General features: G+C 37.2%; 1 long non-coding RNA gene across 2 annotated transcripts in view; it reads left to right on the top strand.

Moving 5' to 3' along the window:
• LOC137656767 (uncharacterized) overlaps positions 1 to 22,057 on the top strand; it is a 45,028-nt gene that overhangs the window by 7,686 nt on the left and 15,285 nt on the right. The window contains exons 2-4 of one of the 2 annotated variants that reach the window (XR_011047017.1): positions 13,374 to 13,507; positions 14,917 to 15,240; positions 17,396 to 17,525. This is a non-coding gene — a long non-coding RNA (uncharacterized lncRNA). Of the gene's footprint in view, positions 1 to 13,373; positions 13,508 to 14,916; positions 15,241 to 17,395; positions 17,526 to 22,057 lie in introns of those variants that run through there. The other variant, XR_011047018.1, reaches the window with a different exon arrangement.

The raw sequence follows: 22,057 nt of genomic DNA, 5'->3' as shown, positions 1-22,057 counted from the left end.
AAGTTTAGTGTATATCTTTCCATGGGCACGCAAGGTACCTCTTGTTAGTTTGTATATCTGTTTTCATCCTACTTGGCTCCTCCCCATTGCGTAATGTGACAATATTTACTTGAATGCGCATTTGCTCCTCCCACTAATGTCGCTCCTCCAATCAAAATACTACTGGGATCTTTTCAAAGGTTATTATTGGACGATTCATTTTGTCTCTTATTCTTGTTTCAAGGATCTGTTTTTCGTGCAAAATAACATTGTAACCGACAGTATTTTGTTTTTTTCCTATTTCATTATGGGAAAAACTCCTGATTGTCGTTTGTTTTTGGGTTGGAAACCTGCCGGTTAAGTTTTCTCGTTACTTAACTGTCATGGATCCTCCGGTGCAGGTGTGCGATATATGTTGTTATTCTTATTTTGAAGTGATCGGCCGATTTCATGGTAATTATAATGGTACCCCCAGACATTGTGAATCGGTTTCTTCGAGAGCATTTAGTGTTACCTACAAGTGTTTCGTGTGCTAAATGTGATTCGCCTTTACTTTTCCGTGAAGATAGACATGTGTGGTATTGTACAAAATCAGTGAAAATACCTAAAATGAAGAAAAGGCGTTTGTGCAATTATAGTGTTAGTGACTATAAGGGAACTTTTCTTCACGGGTCCCACCTTCCCCCGTGTAAATTAATTTTATTTGTCAATCACTGGTTGCATAAGTGTTGGGACCACCATTTTGTAATTAAGAGCCTCAGTATATCTCCTTCTACTAGTGTAGACTGGAGAAGCTTTTGTTCAGAAGTGACTGAATTTAGTTTTGATAACCAAGAGGCTATTGGTGGTGAAGGTGTAATCGTTGAGATTGACGAATCTCATTTTGGGAAACGGAAGTATGACCGTGGAAGGCCTCTGAGTGACATATGGGTGTTGGGGGGTATTGAGAGGCAGTCCAAAAAAACATTTATTGTGCCTTTAATTGACCCATTACCACGGAAGCGTGATGCAGCGACCCTCATCCCTTAATTGAGAAGTACATTAAACAGGGCAGCATTGTTGTTAGTGATAAGTGGCGGGCTTATAATTCTCTGCAGTCTCTTGGATACGATCACCGTACTGTAAACCATTCAGAAAATTTTGTGGATCCTTCAAACCCCGACACCCATACCCAAAACATTGAACGTCTTTGGCGGGAGCTGAAGGAATGGATACAACGGCCTGGTAACCGTTGTGAATACTTCAGGCAATATTTGTCACGTTTTATTTTTTATACACAAATACACTGAGGAGGAGCTGCTCCATCATTTTTTTTATCACGGCCAGCAAACTGTATCCTCCACAATGTGAGGCACAACGGGTTCCAGTAGCTATTGATGATTCAGAAGAGGGTCAACCACAGCCTTCCACATCATCATCGTCAGGTTCCATTTAAGGTAAGAAGTGACTTAAAATATATATTTAAATTTAGCCCGGGGTAAAGGGGGGCGGAGCCCCCCCCCCCCCCCCCCCCCCCCCCCCCCCCCCCCCCCCCCGCAGGGGTACAGGGCCCCTAGGCTAGGTTAGGTGGGTTTAATAGGTTCGGTAGTGCCCTGAAAATCACTGTGACCTTAAGGGGGGGTCGCAGGGGGGGCGGAGCCCCCCCCCCCCCCTCCTGTAGGGCTAGGTAGGGGTATAGAAGGAGGGGTAGTGGAACATTAATTAGTGCAAATATCATTGGACGCCCCCTCCCCCACCCAAAACCCCGGTTCCCACCTGGGAACCCCCATAATTGTTGGGATAAAGTAGGGTACTTCTGCATTACAACATAATATGCAACAAAAACAATAAAAACATGGTTACATAAACTGATTTTTCTGGAAAAACTTGTTGTTTTAACTCCATAGTAAATCTCTAAATTGGATGGTTTGCAGTCAAAATAAACGTTAAATTCGTTGAAACTACACTATTTCTGATGCAACAAATATATTTTTATTCCAGTTTCCACATAATGGATGAAACTGTAAATTTACCTATGACTGCAATGATTCTGGAGTCACAAAAAATACTAGTTCACCCCCCCCCCCCCAAAAAAAAAAAGAAGGAAAATATGTTAGAAATTCCTAGAATTGTGGAGCTATGGTATTTTTTTTTTTATATAACTTTTTTACAATTATTAATTTTTGTCTTGCAGGTTTTACATTCCCAGAGTATGAATGAAACCGCTACTAAGCCATGGATCATTGCAGAAAAGTCTGGTGTTATTTTGGCTGCAAATTGCAACTGTAAAGCTGGCCTTGGAGGGACCTGCACCCACGTGTCTGCAGTTTTGTTTTGGTTGGAAGCTGCTGTAAAGCTACGGGAGAAAAAGACGGTGACTCAGGAAAAAGCATACTGGCTACTGCCTGCAGGAATACAGAAAGTGCAATATGAAGCTGTGTGTGACATTGACTTTACATCTGCCAAAATGAAAAAAAAGAAACTGGAGAAGTGTTTCAGTGAAGTAGGGAACAATAGTTTTTTCTAACAATTCTGAGGCAACTTCGGAAATTCTAGTCCCACAACCTAGTGTTGCAGAAGTTAACCGTTTTTTGGAGGGTTTGAACTCTATAGGTACAAATTGTAGCATCCTTACTGTGACTGAACCATACAATACTAGATTTGTCCCAAAGGTTGCCAGAGATGAATGTCCTGATCCCTTGACAAGTTTAAAGAGGGATGAAATGTGTAGTTTATCATATGACGAATTAATAACTGAGTGCTCAAATATAAAACTAGAAATGACTAAAGCGGAAGCAGACATAATTGAAAAGAGCACCAGGGACCAAGCCAATTCGAAGTTGTGGTTCAGGTATAGAGCTGGGAGGATCACAGCATCTAAAATTAAATCTGTCTGTCACACAGATATTGATAGACCCTCCCTTAGTCTAATTAAAGCAATCTGTTACCCTGATAGTGTTCAGTTTTACTCGAAGGCAACTGCTTGGGGCTGTGATCATGAGAAGGCAGCAAGAGAGGACTATTTGGTTGACATGTCTTGTTCACATGAAAACTTTGAAGTAAGTGAATCTGGGCTTGTCATAGATCCAGAGCACCCATTCCTGGGTGCATCGCCTGATGGGTTAGTGTCCTGTTCGTGCTGTGGAATAGGCCTTCTTGAAATAAAGTGTCCCTGGTGTGTCAAGGACAGAGATGCTACTGAACACTCCTGCTTGAAACAAGATGGCAATGGTGTGTACTGTTTGGACAAGAACCATGCATATTACTATCAAGTCCAAACACAACTTTTTCTTTGTCATAGAGACTACTGTGATTTTGTTGTTTGGACTGAAAAGGGGCATCATTTTGAAAGAATATTACCAGATTTGGAATTTTGGGAGAGTGTCCTAGCCAAAGCATCAGCATTTTTTCATCGCGTGTTGCTTTTAGAACTTGTTGGAATGTTTTATTCTCGGGCACCTTTGACCAGTATTTCTCTTGCTCCTCAATCTCCAAGCTCAGATCCTTCTGAGGTTACAAGTTCCTCAGTCAGTCAAAGAATGCAAATCACTGCTAAAAAGGACAGTGGCGTCTATTGTTACTGTAGAAAAGGTGAAGATGGCAGAATGATCGCTTGTGACTTTGAAAACTGTCCTTTTCAGTGGTTTCATTTTGCATGCCTCAACATGACTTGGTCTCCAAAAGGAAAAAAAAAGTGGTACTGCCCAGAGTGTACTAAAAGACCAAAATATGAGTTGAAGAAAACAAGCACTGTTAAAAAACTAAAAGTTTAGGTGTATAAAGTATTGTGAAGTTTATTATTTTTTAAGACATTGCACAACATGTAAATGGATAATGAAAACAGAATTTAAATTAAAATTTTAAAGACATGTATGTTTGTTTTTTTTTCAGAATTTCTACATGTACTGGTAGTTTTTTCCTAGAATGCAAAATTCTATGGATTTAATTCACAAAGCATTAAGGGTCTAACTCTCATTAGTGAAACTGCAACAGAAAACTGTCATAAAAACACATGGCTTCTTACAGAGTGGATAGGGGCACCATAGAATTTAAAATTAAAAAATGTAAGATTAAAAAACATTTAATGGTAGCACCTTTAGCCATGAAGCAAACGACAAGTGCCAACTAAAAAATTTCTCAAGGAAAAACAGGCAGCACAGTTATTCAGTCAAAGTTTACAACTGGTGGAGATAAATTGTTTAGTGCACAGCAGACGACTACTAATTTATCTACTAAAGTTTTCTTCCCTGGACCACTACAAGTGAGGAAATCTAGAGGCATTGGTCCATTCAGTATTGAATACCTCTGCCTAACACAGCCAATGACTCGCTCCACATGAATACGAACATTTGCAATTTTTCGAGTGTTAAATACCTCTGAAGCAGATAACTGTTTTTTCCCACGAAGAAATGCTGGGATCTTCACTGTAGCACAGCGGAAGCTAATGGAGTCAGAAATGTCAAACCCCCTATCTGCTAGCACAACATCTCCTGGTAACAGATTATCCATAAATCCACAATTTTCCGTTAGATATTTATCACTGACACGACCTCCCCATGCAGGAGAGATGTAAGAAATGACACCTTGTGGTGTTATACCAATAAGGAATTTCACAGTGTTATGGTGTTTATAAGAGCTCCATGTTTGAGCTCTGGCCATTAGATTGGATGGTCTGTCAATAAAGACTTCAAAACAGTCAATTATTACTGCTACTTTGTTTCCAAAACTCACATGAAAGCACATAGGCATGGCTTTTCTTAGTTCATCTCTTGAAGGCCACTTGACCAAAAATTTAATCCTGGCATATATATAAGTTACAATATTAAAATATCTTGACATGGTAGGCATAGATACAGAAAATCTGTAGGCAAGGTCTTGTAATTTCAAATTTAAACGATATTTCATCAGAGTAGCTATGAATTGTTGGAACTTAGGGAGGCAAGTCCTGCCAGTAACTGTTAAATAAGGACTCATAAAATTAAACACATGCATGAGGATTAGAAAATTCGGCAGCCCAGTGTAAAATGACACTCTCTCATCATTGCCTCGAAAAAAATCCTCGTTTAGAGTTAGTTGGTCTATTCTTTCTTTCAAAATTTTATTTTCATCCATTAGTCTGTTAATCTCTTCCTGCATAGCAATGATGGTTTCACTGGTGAGGTCAGTCTGCACCTCCACTGATTTGCTGTCCCCATCACCTTTTGCTTCGATATTACCAAGATCAAGCAGTGCTGCAGCAGCCAGTTCCTCAGCGATTCTTTCTGTCCGTAGACGCTTCCTTTGATATCTATCTGCGGCACATGGACTTGTTGTGTTCTTGTCATGTCCCAGTTTCACTGATGGTGCCCAATCTGGATTTGTAGTGTCACGTAGTGCAGCAGGTCGACCTTGAGAAAAAAACCTCAAGTTAACTTATGGCACATGCAATTCAGATGCTTTTTAAACTTACGATGGCAGAACATGAGTGGGCATACATTTCCATTGAATAATCGGTGCTATTATAGTATGCTATCTACAGTACCGCTGATTTTGCTATCTACCACCCCTTTCTGACTATAGTATATCTACCATCAGTCCCTAAGGATACGTTCTACTTGCTAATCCGCCTTTAATAATGAGGATCATTACAGACTTGATAACCTAACCTAACCTAACCTACAAACTGCTTATAATTATGCACCCATGTTGTCCTGCCAATAAATATTAAACTATCATTAAAGTCCAATGAGGATAACATACTGGTGGTAAGTAATGTTGATAATCCTCATCAAACAGGAGAATTAACATTGACTGTAGATAACATACTTTGTGATAGATAGCATACTATAATAGCACCAACAGATTTGTTGTTTTTCCCTTTAATAATGAGGATCATTACAGACTTGATAACCTAACCTAACCTAACCTACAAACTGCTTATAATTATGCACCCATGTTGTCTTGCCAATGAATATTAAACTATCATTAAAGTCCAATGAGGATAACATACTGGTGGTAAGTAATGTTGATAATCCTCATCAAACAGGAGAATTAACATTGACTGTAGATAACATACTGTGTGATAGATAGCATACTATAATAGCACCAACAGATTTGTTGTTTTTCCCTTTAATAATGAGGATCATTACAAACTTGATAACCTAACCTAACCTAACCTACAAACTGCTTTTAATTATGCACCCATGTTGTCCTGCCAATAAATATTAAACTATCATTAAAGTCCAATGAGGATAACATTCTGGTGGTAAGTAATGTTTGATAATCCTCATCAAACAGGAGAATTAACATTGACTGTAGATAACATACTTTGTGATAGATAGCATACTATAATAGCACCAACAGATTTGTTGTTTTTCCCTTTAATAATGAGGATCATTACAGACTTGATAACCTAACCTAACCTAACCTACAAACTGCTTATAATTATAAACCCATGTTGTCTTGCCAATGAATATTAAACTATCATTAAAGTCCAATGAGGATAACATACTGGTGGTAAGTAATGTTGATAATCCTCATCAAACAGGAGAATTAACATTGACTGTAGATAACATACTTTGTGATAGATAGCATACTATAATAGCACCAACAGATTTGTTGTTTTTCCCTTTAATAATGAGGATCATTACAGACTTGATAACCTAACCTAACCTAACCTACAAACTGCTTATAATTATGCACCCATGTTGTCTTGCCAATGAATATTAAACTATCATTAAAGTCCAATGAGGATAACATACTGGTGGTAAGTAATGTTGATAATCCTCATCAAACAGGAGAATTAACATTGACTGTAGATAACATACTGTGTGATAGATAGCATACTATAATAGCACCAACAGATTTGTTGTTTTTCCCTTTAATAATGAGGATCATTACAAACTTGATAACCTAACCTAACCTAACCTACAAACTGCTTTTAATTATGCACCCATGTTGTCCTGCCAATAAATATTAAACTATCATTAAAGTCCAATGAGGATAACATTCTGGTGGTAAGTAATGTTTGATAATCCTCATCAAACAGGAGAATTAACATTGACTGTAGATAACATACTTTGTGATAGATAGCATACTATAATAGCACCAACAGATTTGTTGTTTTTCCCTTTAATAATGAGGATCATTACAGACTTGATAACCTAACCTAACCTAACCTACAAACTGCTTATAATTATGCACCCATGTTGTCTTGCCAATGAATATTAAACTATCATTAAAGTCCAATGAGGATAACATACTGGTGGTAAGTAATGTTGATAATCCTCATCAAACAGGAGAATTAACATTGACTGTAGATAACATACTTTGTGATAGATAGCATACTATAATAGCACCAACAGATTTGTTGTTTTTCCCTTTAATAATGAGGATCATTACAGACTTGATAACCTAACCTAACCTAACCTACAAACTGCTTATAATTATGCACCCATGTTGTCTTGCCAATGAATATTAAACTATCATTAAAGTCCAATGAGGATAACATACTGGTGGTAAGTAATGTTGATAATCCTCATCAAACAGGAGAATTAACATTGACTGTAGATAACATACTTTGTGGTAGATAGCATACTATAATAGCACCGAATAATCTGCTTCCAGAATTTTTTGTTTTTCCCTTTAATGATTTTAAGTCCAAAATTAGATAAACACTGGGCCAATGAAGAGAGTGTTTATAATTATAAAGCTAATATTGATCATTTAGCCTAACCTTGTGTATTATAATTTTTGATTGTCAAAATGTATGTAAAAGTTTTGCATTATAATGTTAAATCTTTATCAGTTCATACCTAACCATTGTGTTTGTTTGGTTACAAATGCTATAATTTCTTATATACATATAAACATATGATGGACAACCTCTAATGTAATGCTCTTGGATGATCGTTTTGCCTCCTTGCAATTAAATGCGCAAATTTATTTATTTTTTCGATATTTCATATGTTGAAGACCCCTTCGGGTCAAACCAGCTTTCAGATATTATAATTATTATTTATAATCAATGTTTATTCATTACATAGGCCTGTATGTCTGCACAATTTAATACACAAATTAAAATGAATATAAATATACACTTAATTATATATAGGCATGAGCACCTTGACGAAATAGAGAAGGCAAGTAGCCTTTGTTATTATAGCCCCACACACACAACACACTGAACTGACAATGATACTTGTGAAGTCACCCATGCGATCGGATATAGCATGTTTACACAAGAATAATGATACTTTTAGGGCCTAGCCAAGACTAACCTGATATGAAATGATCAGAACAGATACGTGCGTAGGGTAGTGAGGATTCACGAAGATCGGCCCGTGATATTCTGGCCAACCACAAGTCACGTTTGCGCTTGGATAATTCTTCTGTATCCTTGTCCTGGTTCTGAATAACTGCCGGTATGCGGTAGAAACTCTTGCCATCTCTTTCTCCTCGATTCCCACAGCCAACAATAACGCAAAAACTGGGCATTGTGTGAATGAGAATGTAATGAGATGACGACAGTTCAACTTACAGCTATTCACTGAACACGACGACACGTCTTTGTATGCCCTCCAAGATGGCGGACCGGAAGTTTGATGACGTATATTGAAAGGACTCTATTGTCGATGAGGTAGACTGCTTCATCAAGGTTAGGACACACAAGCCTTTTAGGAACCAGGATTTCCAACCTTCTTCCTATTTAAAGTTAGTCTGCTTCAACTTTGGAGAATTTTAATACATTTGTACAGGTTAATGTTACTTCTGTAGAAAGAAAAGGGATGCCAAGTATAATAACTGGTTTTATAAGTTTTGTAGTGTTTCTAAACATACATGCCTAACTGTAGTTCATTTAAGACTTGCGGGTCTCAAAGGAGTCGAGACTTAGTTTTTGCTCTGGTGCTAAACACACTTTGTAGAATTATCCTGGTCAGCTTAATCACACAGATTTCCTTTGTTGCCTTCGCCATAATTGAAGATTTTGTGAAGGGTATGAATTCACCTGTCGTTTTTTATTTGTAAATTACACAAAAAATATTCTACTGATTTTGACCAAACTTAGTAATCATGTTGGGTATGACTGAAAGATGAATTTGTAAGGTTTTGGGTAAAGTACACGGCAGTACTTTGAAAATAATCACAATATTAAGTAAATGGAAAATTTTTTTTTTAGTTTTTGTTAATGAGCAACACTACACAAAAATTACTAAATAAATTTCAACAAAATTTTGCGGTCATGAGGGGTATGATCTATGGACAAATCTATAAGATTTTGAAGAAAATGTATCAAAAGTAAAAGTACGCATTAGAGGTAAGACTGCTTGGCGTGGTGAAGACATGCTTTCAACCGAGAGCCCTTATAGTTTTCTTTGTAAAGGGTTCTCTTATTTCTTTCCCATCATGATCATTAATAAGGAAAAACTACTTTTTAATCTTTTCAACCTTTGTTGTCTAATTTGGCAGTGACCTTTTATAGTAATAAGTTTTCTCCTACCGTTAGGTTTCTGGTTGGCACTTTCGTCTGAGGAGATATTTGGGTGAAGAAACTAAGAGATTTAAGAGTTGAAGAAAGTATATCTGCATTGTATGATCTTGATACATTGCTTGCTTCATCTGAGTGACATCTTAAAAGAAACTACATTGACTGCCAGTTTCAGGTTGTAGGGAGTTATGCTTCTTTAGATTTTAAAACTAACGAGATTTGCATTTTGCTGCTGGATGTCGCTTTGAGTTATTTGATTCCAGCTGGTATATTTCTGGCTGAACCTGATTTGGTTGTGGTGGCCGATGTGGTAACGTCCTTGACTGGCGTTTGAGTCCTGCTCAAACTCTAGTTTCTTTGGTTGCTGCAAACTCGCCATCCTTGTGAGCTAAGGTTGGGACGTTTGGGGGGAGCCTATAGGTCTATCTGCCGAGTCATCAGCAGCCATTGCCTGGCCCTCCTTTGTCCTAGTTTGGTTCAAGAGGGGGCTTGGGTGCTGATTATATGAATATATGGTGTCTCTAGGGTATTGTCATGCTTGATAAGGCAATGTCGCTGTCCCTTGCCTCTACCATTCATGAATGGCCTTTAAACCTTTAATAGTAATGAAATTTTTTGGATGAGCTTGATTTGGTCAAGAATGGTAATTAAATTAATTTCAAGGGTTGATAAGTGGTCATACTGTACTACAGTTTTCCCACAAATTTTTTGTAGTATCTATTATGCATTGAAGGTGCTATCTAGCATCGTCCCATTTGGAAATGAAATGCAATCCTTGTATAGTAATCAGTTTCTTCCTGTACTGAAACCTGTAGCAGCTAAAGTTAATTATCTTAAGCTGTAGAAAAGATAGAGAAAGGTGTCCCTTTTACTTTAGTTAATTTTGTGCTACATACTTGCTAGTCTTATTTCAGTCCATTAGAGACTTTATTTATGTTTTTTTTTTTTTCCTGAGTAATGGTAAGTAAGATGTTCAGCCTGGACTTGGTAAGTTGTATGGAAGACCCAAGCCAACTTTCACATTTGGATTTGATGGTGGTGGAATATTTTAAGGGATTTCACTTTAAAAGTTATAGTTAAGTGAATCTGCCTGGGAAGAACCAGGTAGAAAAAGTGCCTTCCAATCGTAAAGTTGTCTTTATTAAGGTGTTTATATAGTACTGTACTTAAGAGAAGTCAAAAAGTTTAAGTGTTATCAAAAGGTTTCAAAACCAAGTTTCAGGATAAGATTATTGAAAGGATTAAAGTTAAAACATGAAGATTTTGACGCAAGTATTTTTAGATATCACACAGGCCAATTAATGTTGAGCTTAATACTACTATTAAGGTAAGCCCTGTGTTCGGTTGCTTGTTGAAGACTGTTAATAGGCCATCTTTGAATGATACTGTTTTTACAAAAATTAATTATGGGCGACAGCAAAATCATCCCTCTACTTCAGATTTAACAGCATTGTCGTGTCGAGTGATATCAAACTGGATGTTCATTAGATAATGCTTGTAAAACTAGAGGATTAGAATCTTTTCCTCTTTTATGAAAGAAGATGGTAAGCTAGTACTAATAGGTACAAGAGATAATTTTTGTCTTGGATACATTTTCTTTAATTTCAAGCTATTTGAGAAAGCATCATAAGAGTATGTTTTTGTGAAAAGTTCTGGAAAGTGCCTATAACTTTGTTGGTTATTTGATTATACAGTAATGGGTAACTCAGTAGATTTCCTCTTAACATATATTTGATCCCTGGTACGGATACAAAAGTGTGGTTTTTATTTGCTTTTTTGGAACAGTAATTATCTAAGAGTTGCGATATATGTTATGCAGGAAGATTTAACATTTATACTCTTGGTAATGACTAAAAAAGTTCTAGTTATGAGCAAATTGTTAGACACTCAAATTCTGATTGTAAATAGTATGCTCATGCTTATATGAAAAGGAAGTGTTCTCAAACTTCAAAGGTGTTTGACCTACTTTGGCTTGTATTGCCTATTACTACTGTAGGAAAAGTCTTGATGAAAAAATTATGGTGACAAACTTTCTTTGGATGAATGTCTTCTCAAGACTTTTACTTTGTTAGTGGTAAAACCTTGTTCTGACCTATCTTGGATTTTTACACTAGAATATCCAAGGTCATTTGTTAGTGAGGACTCTGGTGATGCTTCCAGGGCTTACTAAGAATTTGCTGATTATAGTACAGTGTATGATAGCAAGTAACTGTTGTAGTTTGCCAAAGTTAAGGTAGCACCTTTAAAACCAAAGACCTTACTCTGGAGCTTATGGTAAATTTATTAAGCCTGAACATAATTAATTTTGTTAGGCCATTCATATGAACAGGGTTTGATTTCACAGGACGTTTATGGTTTAAGAATGTGGATGGATTTTGAAATGTATGTTGGTTTTCATGTTTAAATGTCAGCCTTACATAAAGTTGTGCTGATGTTAACTCACTCGCCATAGCTTTTTTGAGAATTTTAAACTTGAATGAAGTACCTTATTACACAGTTAATTATGCTAAATCATGTGTGGTAAATTCTTGGATGTTCTCATTGTCAAGCTTTAGAACAAGCTTTAGTTTGGGATGAATATAAGGTATATTTTGATAATTGATACAATATTGACTTTTTCAAGATTCTTTTAAGTTTTATCTGTGTAGGCACTACATTGGAGAGCCTTATCAGTGATCAAAACTTTCCTTTATAATGGCTATTGGAAGAGTGACTTTGATATTTGAGTTCTTGAATGATTTATAATGTCTGCGATCAATTTTAGACCATAAACAAATAGATCCTCATAGAAAGACTTTAAGAATGTCATGCCTTGTCCTTTTTATTTTATTCAAATTCTCGTTTAATTTCTAGAAATGTCTAATAAAGTTACATGTGGGAGCTGAGCCTCCTTCATGAAATTCATTAGTTTTAAGTTTACAGTTAACTTAGAGTTTAAGTCATTCCTAATTTTAAAGAACAATGGTATAGTTATCTTACATAAAGAACATTGTATACTATTGCATCAGTGTAGCTGGCACAATAAGATTAAAGCTGGCAATGTGGTTTTGGTGAAAATGATTAAAAAGTCCATATTGGTGGTTAGCTACTTTTTGAATTTATTGTTGAACATTGTAGTGTAGTTTGTAGCGTTAAAAAGTTATTTTTACATAATGTCATTCCGCGGCCTGTTGTCCTGCTACCAAGACTTTCAAGGTTGAAATATTTTTATTCATTTACACCAGTTGTAATCATTTTTATCATTAGGAAACAATGAAAGATGCTAATTTTATGTAAACTTTCATAGTAAGAAGTAAAACGAGGAGAAATTGCCAAAAAATCAGCATATTGGGAAGTAATATTACCTGCATGTGTATCGTCATACAATCTACACTCTGATATACAGTTGTAAAATCTGGTCCCCAGTTTACGAACAGTTGCCCATGCTTGATTTATACCTTTTGTAGCTTTCATAAATGCATGCTTGTGGGGATTATTTAGTTGAGAATGATGAACCCAATCATGATGTTGATATTCATCAGAAGTCTTGATGTTCATCAGGAAAGACAGGTCTTGGAGGTTTACAGAATCCCCTCGACTCAGAAAAGGAATAAACTGACTATTGAGGAAATTAATGTCCTTGTTGGTTGTACTAAGACTTAATGCTAATGCTGGGAAGTAGAAAATGCAATATTGATGTGCAGAGTTGTCAGTGGTTTGCATATCTAAATGTCTTAAATTTTTGTCAAGTCTCATGTCTTGTTTTTGTTAATTTTCCAATACTGTTCTTTGGCTTGTATTTTGTGTAATGGGTGCAGTGTAGTTCTTTTATCTGAGAAGATTTTGAGAACTTGTAAGTTTCTATTTCTATTAGTTAATATTTTAATCATTGAATTTTTTAAATTCTCATCTCGCATTTCTCAATTAAACTCATACATTACCTGGTACTTTTCAAATCAATTTTCCGCAGGTGTACAGTAGTGGATTTGCTGGACAATTATGGAGTGATTATGATTCGATGCCTGACACTTCAACTTGGGGAGGCAGAAACCATACGCTTGAAAATCTCAAAAGCTGACATGGAGACTACCATATTGAAGAAAGGTAAAATTCGACTTTATTGATTTAATTGAATGTATAAAAATTTTGTTTTCCATAAAGACAACTGCTACGGGCGCAATAGGACTCGTAAGATGATGGTAAGTGCTAGAGTTCCTAGAGATTGTTTTTTATTGCAATTTAAATGGCTATAAAAGAATTGCTAAAGTATTGTTTTCTTTTTAGAATACAGTATTTTACTAAATATTCACTCAAGTTTTCAATATCAATAACTTTCATTAGTAATCCATATCCAGGCAAAAGCAATGTAACCTAACTTGGAATATTTTAATTACTAATTAGGGGGGTAAACTCTTAACAAACCTCAACCCCATCCACCTGGTGTTGTCTTTTCTTGAGACCATGAAATTACTCGAGATAAGACATGTATGATCATCCACTTGTATTTAATGTTCCAAAAAGTTGGCATCTTAACCTCCTGGGCTGCCTATTAACAGAATGCAAAACACATTCGTATTTGCCCATCTCTTCCAGCTGCACTGATATTTTCTTACTGCCCTACAAATCCTGAATGTACGCAATTTTAGATTTACCATTAGGTTGTCATAGCCTATTGGAAACATCCCTTCCTGACAGGCTTTTTTGAAGGCAGTCAAGAGACCAGCTACATTTCTATAGTTTCCAGTAGTATCTGCAACCTCACCATCCACGTGAGCTAGGGATGGGTAGTTTGCGGGAGCGTATAGGTTTACTTGTTGAGTCCTCGGCAGCCATATTGCTTGGCTTTAATTTGGAGAGGGGCTTGGGTGCTGATCATCACCCCTATGTATATGATCAGTCTCTAGGGCATTATTCTGTCCCTTACCTCTGCAATTCATGAGACATTTAAATATTTCTTCGCCATTCATGAGCAATCTTTAAGCATTGCTTCTCCACTTCCCTCTTTCCCCATTTGACTTTTACATTTTACAAATTTCTGGCATTGAATCTCTACTTCATGTGGACTTCGATTATCCTCGGCATATACCCATACCATCTTTCCTGTAACATCCACATAGCACTTGTTTTCAAGCTATACTATAGTATTCTTTTGCTTTTTCAGACACTGTAACTTTTCTCATCTGATGAATTACTCTTCTCCTCTCCCATGGCAATCCGCAGCTTTTAAACATAAAATTAATTGCATCCTTCTCTCTTTAGATTTGTTAATGAGGTAGTGTAATGGTTTTTAGGAACCTAACTTTTTGCATGCCTTTGTCTTTTCTCCATTATTAGTATAAACATAAAATGGTTTCCCTCATATTTATTGCTAACAATATATTTTGTCTACTGTATTATCATTATTATAATTAGTTATACTTGTATTATTCATTGTAAACACAATAGATCTTGAGCTATCCTCAGGTAATTATCTAAAAAAGAATCTTAATCTTAATATTCTCCTATTTACTTAGATAAATGCAGTGCTTTGAAGAAAATGAGAGCCAACACCATAGAAGTAAAATGGGTAGAAAAGGGAGAAAAATAAATAATCAGCCATGTACGCTTAGCCATAACAGTTTCTAAGACTATAAAAGGATAAAGATCGTATCCTTGAAAATGTTAAGGGATCCGTCCATGTAGGAAGAGATGAAAAGATTGTTACTTAGGTCAGAAGACCTGTGTTAACATCGTATCCCAAGCCTTGAGTTAACGGAGGAGAAAGAAAGACACTTGAAAGGATCTTGTAAATTATCATAACCATGAACTTCAAGGTGGAAACTGCTAGTGAAGTGAAGGTAAGGAATTATTTTTTTAAAGATTTTATTTAAATATTTTTATTTAGTGCCAATTAAGTTTTCATGTCATGAAGTAAATTTTTTATTTAGATTGAAGTCTTCCTGCTTTGGCAGAGGAAGTGACTTCAGTGCTTTTGTTTTTAGGTGTCTTGACTTACCTCAAAACTATGTTGCCACATTTCTTGAACAGGTTTCATAATCTGATGTTACTGTACCTCTGTTTACCTCTGGCAAAAAGCTTTATTGGCAGTTTTAAATTTTATGTTCCAACTCTCCCCCCCCCTTTCTTCCAGCTCGTTTCCCCATTATTTTCACATGCTCACTTCCAGCTCCTTTCCCCATTATTTTCACATGCTCAAGTAATATTTTCTTTCAATTTCGTCATATTGCATTAAAAGTTAAATACAGTAGTCTTTTTCCAATTCTTCTGGTAGTGTATGTGTATCTTAGTTTTTCACCTCTCATTTTATCTCATTTCATACACCCAACTTATCAATGACTAGCTCCTCAACTGCTTTTAGTAAACAGTCACAGTACAGGTGTTGCTGAGACTTTAACCTAATTTTAACCCTCAAGGCTTGTTAAAACCTTTAATTCTCTTAGATTCCTCTATTATACAATACCAATATAAAATTCTCTTTCTTAATATAAATTCTCTTCATTGAATATCTTTATAAAACCTTTAATCACTGTATTCTTTCCTTTCATCTTTTAGAATCCTAACATTCATAGGTATCCTGCATTATACCTTCAACCCATTCAGTCATTGGACAGAACTAAGATAGTCCTGGTAAAATTAAGCTGATTTTTTCTCCAGATAAGCTTAAATATAAAATTTATTTCAAACATCCCCATTAATCCCATCTGGAGATAACATTTTGAATATTGAATGTTGTGCATAATTTCTGTTTAAGGTCTTTATGTTTTTCATGTAATTTTTCTGGTTTTTGAAGCTTTAATAGCCCTTTAGTATATTTACTATTTTATACTATGAAGCCAGCTAGTGATACCTCTTCTTCTGTAGGACAAACTTGGATAATTACAGCGACCCAATTCAGTTCACTGCATATTTGTACTCTGCTATATGTCTGCAGTCTTTTATTCCACAGCTTTCAGTTTAACTAATGGGACAGGCGTGTACAGTAATTTGGTTGAGAATATAAGAAAGAAAGTCATGGTTTTATGTATTTTTTAAAATTATAAACTAAAATTGTACCCACTCATTTGCTAGGTTTTTGCTTATGTAAAACTTTATACAAACATTTTGCAACTTGTTTAATACGCACAAACAATCCATTCAAGAGAACCATCAAGATTGTGTTCTTAGTTGATGTAGCAAAAAGTTGTGTATTGTAGAAACATAGCAGAGTACATTATTAATAAGTGGTATTCTGATAAGAAACTTAACTGCTGAAGCAAAGATAATCAATGCCGAAATTGAAGAACGAAAGTATGAAAGCGGGTCTTGCCCATCCAATGATAAGATTTCTGATGTTGACAGTAGCAGAAGATGGATACCCCACCACCTGCTAATGCTCTTATCTAAACCTGGGCAGAATAGCATTGAACATTACTTTATTCAGTCACCTCAGCCATGATCAGTATTAAATCCATAGTTCAGAAAAAATGTATTTAGAAAATAGAAATGCCATGGCTGCTACCCAATTGGAATTCATTGCTGTACCACATGGAAAATGACAAAAGGCAGTTAGCTTAACTATTGTTTCCCAAAATTTTGATTTTAAATTCTTGTTTAAGTAGAGGTATAAATGCCTGATTGTTTAGATATTTGAATTTTTTAACCTATCAACCTCACGATTGCTTCATACAATTTCACTGTTACATTAGATGGCAGCTGTTTTTATTTTCCATTTCTGACAGCCCACTTGGATTTCTTGTCTACGATTTTGAGTTTTATGGGTTCACAAACTTATCCAAAGACACTATAAACGTTACCATGTTTCCATCGGAAGCAGATGTACAGTACAACACATGTCTAGGTTGCCATCATGGTTTTCAGAAAATCTCCCAAAGGAGATTTGGAATGTTATTTTATGACAGTTTGGAGTGTTTGCTGAAAAAATTATTTAAAAAAAATGGTTAACGTGAACTATTCAATCATAAATATATCAGTTTCTTAAATTTTATTTTTCAGGTCAACAAAAATTTTGAGCATGTACAAATTTATGGCGAAATTTCCGCATCTGTTGGACTAGCCTACGCTTTGTAGCCACCTCACTGACTGGCTGAATTTTAGACGCATCAATATTGGATTGGATTGGATTGGATTTATGAATTTGGGCCATACAACCTGGCACTGAGGCCATTAGGTGCTTGAATGCTACGGGGCATAACCTTGCATTATGAATTTAAAGTTAGTAAGACTGAACAGCAAGATGGAGGAAAGGAAACTGGTACAAGTACTGTATAGCATAAGGTAAAGAAGCGTGTAGTTGGTGGCTAAAAGGAATCTGCAAAATCCTTGCCCAGTCTGTTGTCTGTCAGAGCTTGAAGGATCTCTTCCTTTCAAGTGCCTTTTTAAATTTAGTCAATCATTAGGTTTTCTTTAATCTTTCTTTGCATATGTTTTATCTTGTTATATATTGCCTTTTTTGTGATATTTGCTGAAACTATTTAAAACACTGTGAGAAAGCTAGCCATAAGATAAAAAGACTACAGTATATTTTCTAACATAAATAAATGGAAATTGTTATAAAGAACTGTTTTTAAATGATTATTAAATTCCTGAATTTCTAACTTGTATTATAAATTCTATTTTATGTGGTTAACTTTTCTTTCATTTTAGGGGCCTTGTGATTCTACGCTGCTCTCATGATGATGGGGTTTCAAACTTCGTCACATCTCGAATCTTCACGCAACCTTGCAAATGTAAGCGTGCATATACAGGAGTTGGAACTGACCAACGGGAAAACATAATTACAAGAACACTATGGAGAGCAACAAAGATCAGATGAAGTAGGAAGAGTGAGCACCATGGGCAAATGACATTACATCTCTTAAAATGTGTACAAGGAAAATTAAAGGGGCTGGACAGCAAAATGGAAGGAAGTAAGCAAGATCAAAGGCACAGCAGGCCAAGAAAAATTAATACATCTGGTCAAAGAACTCTATCCAAGACTGTTATATAATTATAACCCTATGTGAGGAACTTGTGCCATTAGTCACTGCTCGCATGGGAAGATCACCTTTCTGCTTAGTCGAAGTCCTTTTGTAAGTAGGGACCTGTTCATTCAAGTTGTCTGAGCATTTGTGTAGGTGTATTATACTGTATACTGTTCATATTCTCTATTGTCTGTCCTGTTATAAATTTTATTTTCACCCGAATACAAACTACAGTCCTATAATAGGAGTATTTTTTCTGCAAAGCTGGAATGCCATTCGAACTTTTAACTATGCGATTATAGTAGGAAGGTAGGCCCCGCTCACCTGACAGTCGGCATAGCTCTCGCTTTGAATTCAGCATTAAACTAGCACAAACAGACTTCTTGCTGCCTCATCTGGCTGTTTTAATTACTTTTTCTTTTGGATTTTTCTGTACAAACCTGCTGTTATCCAAAACATTTTGTACATATTTCTGTTATCCAAAAAACTTTGTACATATGGGGCAGCATATCTGTTTGTCATAACCTTGCTAAAGTGACCTTAAGATGACAATTTTAATCCTAAATTAGTTGGCAGTCCTTGGACATCATTATTGCCCCATCTGAGCAAGGAGCTTTTACTGCCGCAGAATGCTTGAGGGTTCCATCGTCACCCTTTGTCTACCCTGGAAAGGTGCTAATGGTATCACCTGGTAGTGGGGTAGCTGCTACTTTGAAGCATCCCGTGGAAAGAAAAGTTGAAGAGGTCCTGAAGTCTGATAAGTGTCTTGCAATTGTGGATTTCAACCAGTCTCTCCCTGCATGCGCATAGGAGGAACTTGCTGTCAAGAGAACCATCCTATTCCAGGGAGGTTTGTTGCTCATGCTCCTGTTACTTCTGCTCGCTATTATACCAAACCAAGCATCAAGTGTCAGTTTGGGTTATTCCCCTTTTCCTGGACGAACTCGCACACTCGGGAGGGAAGGAGAGAGATGAAGGGAATGTGGAATCTATCCCATACTTGGAAGAAATTATTTTGCTTCAGAGCTCCTCAAGGAATGAAGTCTGCTCTTGTGCTGGATGCAGACTCTTCTCCACCTATCTATTGATTGAGCGGTGACCAATGCTGAAGGCAGTGACCATGGTGGATACTAGAGCAACGAGCACACTTCATTCTCAAGACTTGAGGGCGCTGTCATGAAAGCCTCGTATCAAGTCAATGCCCAGCCTCCAATTAGCTTTTGGATCAAATATTGGTTAGGTGCAGTTGCTTATTTAACCAGAACTCATTATTCGGTTATTCGCGGAAGGAGGATACTGTACAAAGTTCATACTGTCAGGTGCCAAAGCTTGTGAACTCCTTGACACATCAGTAAGCAAACCAGTGAGTTGCCTCCTAATTGCTGGTGGGGCAAGAGAAGGCACTAGCGTTAAAGAACACCCCTGTCAAGAATACAGATGATCCTGGTGGTTACGAGGAAGGAATGAAGGAAAGTGAGTCTGAACTCCCTTGTGAATTGACTAGTTATGTTTAAAGACATCGAATGCCATCGGACCTTTTGAAAAACGGCTAAAGGGGACTCCTACAACATAGTCGGATATGCACCTCTAGTCTGCCTCCTTTAAGAAAGATGTGGACAACGCCCTGCCCTTTCGCCCCAATCTGGCCGGTTCAGATATGGGGATGAAGAGTAGAATGAGACGCTGAAGTCTACATTTTCCTCCTGCAGCTGCTAGGCAAATCTCTTCCTCCTCTAATGAAGTCTACATTCTTCTCCTGTAGCTGCTAGGGCAAATCTTGCCCTCTCTTCTGGGGTCTGCATTCTCCTCCTACAGGTGCTAGGGAAAATCTTGCCTTCCTCCTCTGAAGTCTGCCTTCTCCCAAAGTTGTTAGGGCACATCTTGACCTCCTCTCATTCGCACACTAATGTTCTAGACTTGCCGTCTGAAATTGCCAGAAGATGTGGCCCTAGCAGCAAAGGTGAAATGTTGCTTCAAGTATTTATTGCAGATTATCTGGGCTCTACAGTCGACGCTTCCTGATGAAGAAGTCGACCGAGAGGGATGGCGATTGGTCATCGACCTCTCTCCATTGAACAAGTTTGGTCTTCAGACATGTCAAGTCTTTCCATTGGATGAGCGCAGCAGCAGACTTGTGAAAACTTTTAAATTTGACTGTGGCATTATCTTCTGGGACTTCTTTCATTGTCTGAGAAGCTTGCTCCTTGCTTAAGTCTACACCAGCATCTCGCTCGTCTTATCTAAAATCACTAGTTAGCAATCTGTGAACCCCTTTACCTCCTGGTTTTAGTGAAACTAGAAATACTGGACGATCCAGCCTGGTGGTTGAATGACTAAAACATTATCAGGGAAACTCCTAACTCTCAGACATGCTGCTGTTCGGAGACTCTTCCAAAGGTGATGGAGTATGCCAGACTCATCCAAAGGGCATAGAGTACACATCTGAGGGAACCAGTTCATCTCGGCAATATTGGAAAAGGAAAAATAGCACCTGCATGTCAACATATTAGAACTTAAGTTTCATTTCTAGTTTTCAAACGGTTTGATAGGGCGTACTTTGAAGCGTCAATGAGCGACTGTACTACTGTCTTGGCTCGGTTTACAAACGAGCATGCTACCGTTTTAGATACTTCTCGAGTTGGCAAAGCAGATTACTGCTTAGTCAATGATGCAGTAGAGCTGTTGGCATGTTTAATTACATGCAGGAGGATGTTCTAGCAGCCACGAGCGGTGTAAAGACCTGCAAATCATCACCGAGTGACCTGCTTGCCAGTCATTTGAAAAAGAATTTTAAGTATTCAAGGTTGCCTTCTAACATCTCTGGGGAAACAATCGCCCATTGGTCTAAAGATGGTTGCTGACATTGGGACTCTGGATGACACAGTACATGCATTCTGATGATAACTTCATTTGGGAAGCTCTCTAATCTCGGCAAGAAAGGCTATTGCACAACCTTGAAACAGGTTTTCAGGTTAAGGGCTTAGACTTTTCCTCTTTGTGGAAATTGTTTAGGGTTACTCATTTGAGTATCTTTGAAGTCTTGACCTCAGAAAATAGAGCAATGATTGGAATATCACTAGTCCTTGGAGTCTCGAATGCAGTCCCGCACAAACCATTAAGACAGGAGTCTTTTCTTCGTACAGTACTAGTCTTTGCCTCGACGAAGTGAGCAGGTGAGGGGCATGCCTTTTCCAGTGTCAAATGCATTCTTAAGGATTGAAGAAAGTCTCATTAATCTGGGTTCCAGAGTTCGTGATGAAGCCCTAGAGCACAGATCAGGCCAACTTAGTGTGATGCCTGGTAGTTGAGGATGACTTGTCTAAGCTTGCACTCCACTCTGTCACAGGATGCTCTCAGTGATCACACTCGCAAAGCTTCGCCGGAACTGCAAGGGAAATTTTCTAAAGTGGGATTGTACAGTTGCTATTACAGAAGTGCTGCCTTGTGATTGGCAAAACCATAAAAGTTTACAGCTCTGGTCAGGTGACTTCTCTAAATTTGAGTTCTTGTGTCTGTTCTCTATAGTCTCGAACCACTGCTTACGGAGGCTCCATATCCACCTGCAATCAACACATTTATAATATTACACTTGCTGAAAATGAAGAAATAGTTTCTGATGTTCATTTGTGCATGAATGGCAGAGGTAAGGGACAGTGACATTGTATTATCAAGGAGGACAATGGCTTAGAGACTG

This window comes from Palaemon carinicauda, chromosome 17, assembly GCF_036898095.1.
Source record: "Palaemon carinicauda isolate YSFRI2023 chromosome 17, ASM3689809v2, whole genome shotgun sequence".
Taxonomy (NCBI): Eukaryota; Metazoa; Arthropoda; class Malacostraca; order Decapoda; family Palaemonidae; genus Palaemon; species Palaemon carinicauda.
Note: the sequence above shows the minus strand (reverse complement) of the source record. Positions and strands in the feature narration are given on the sequence as shown.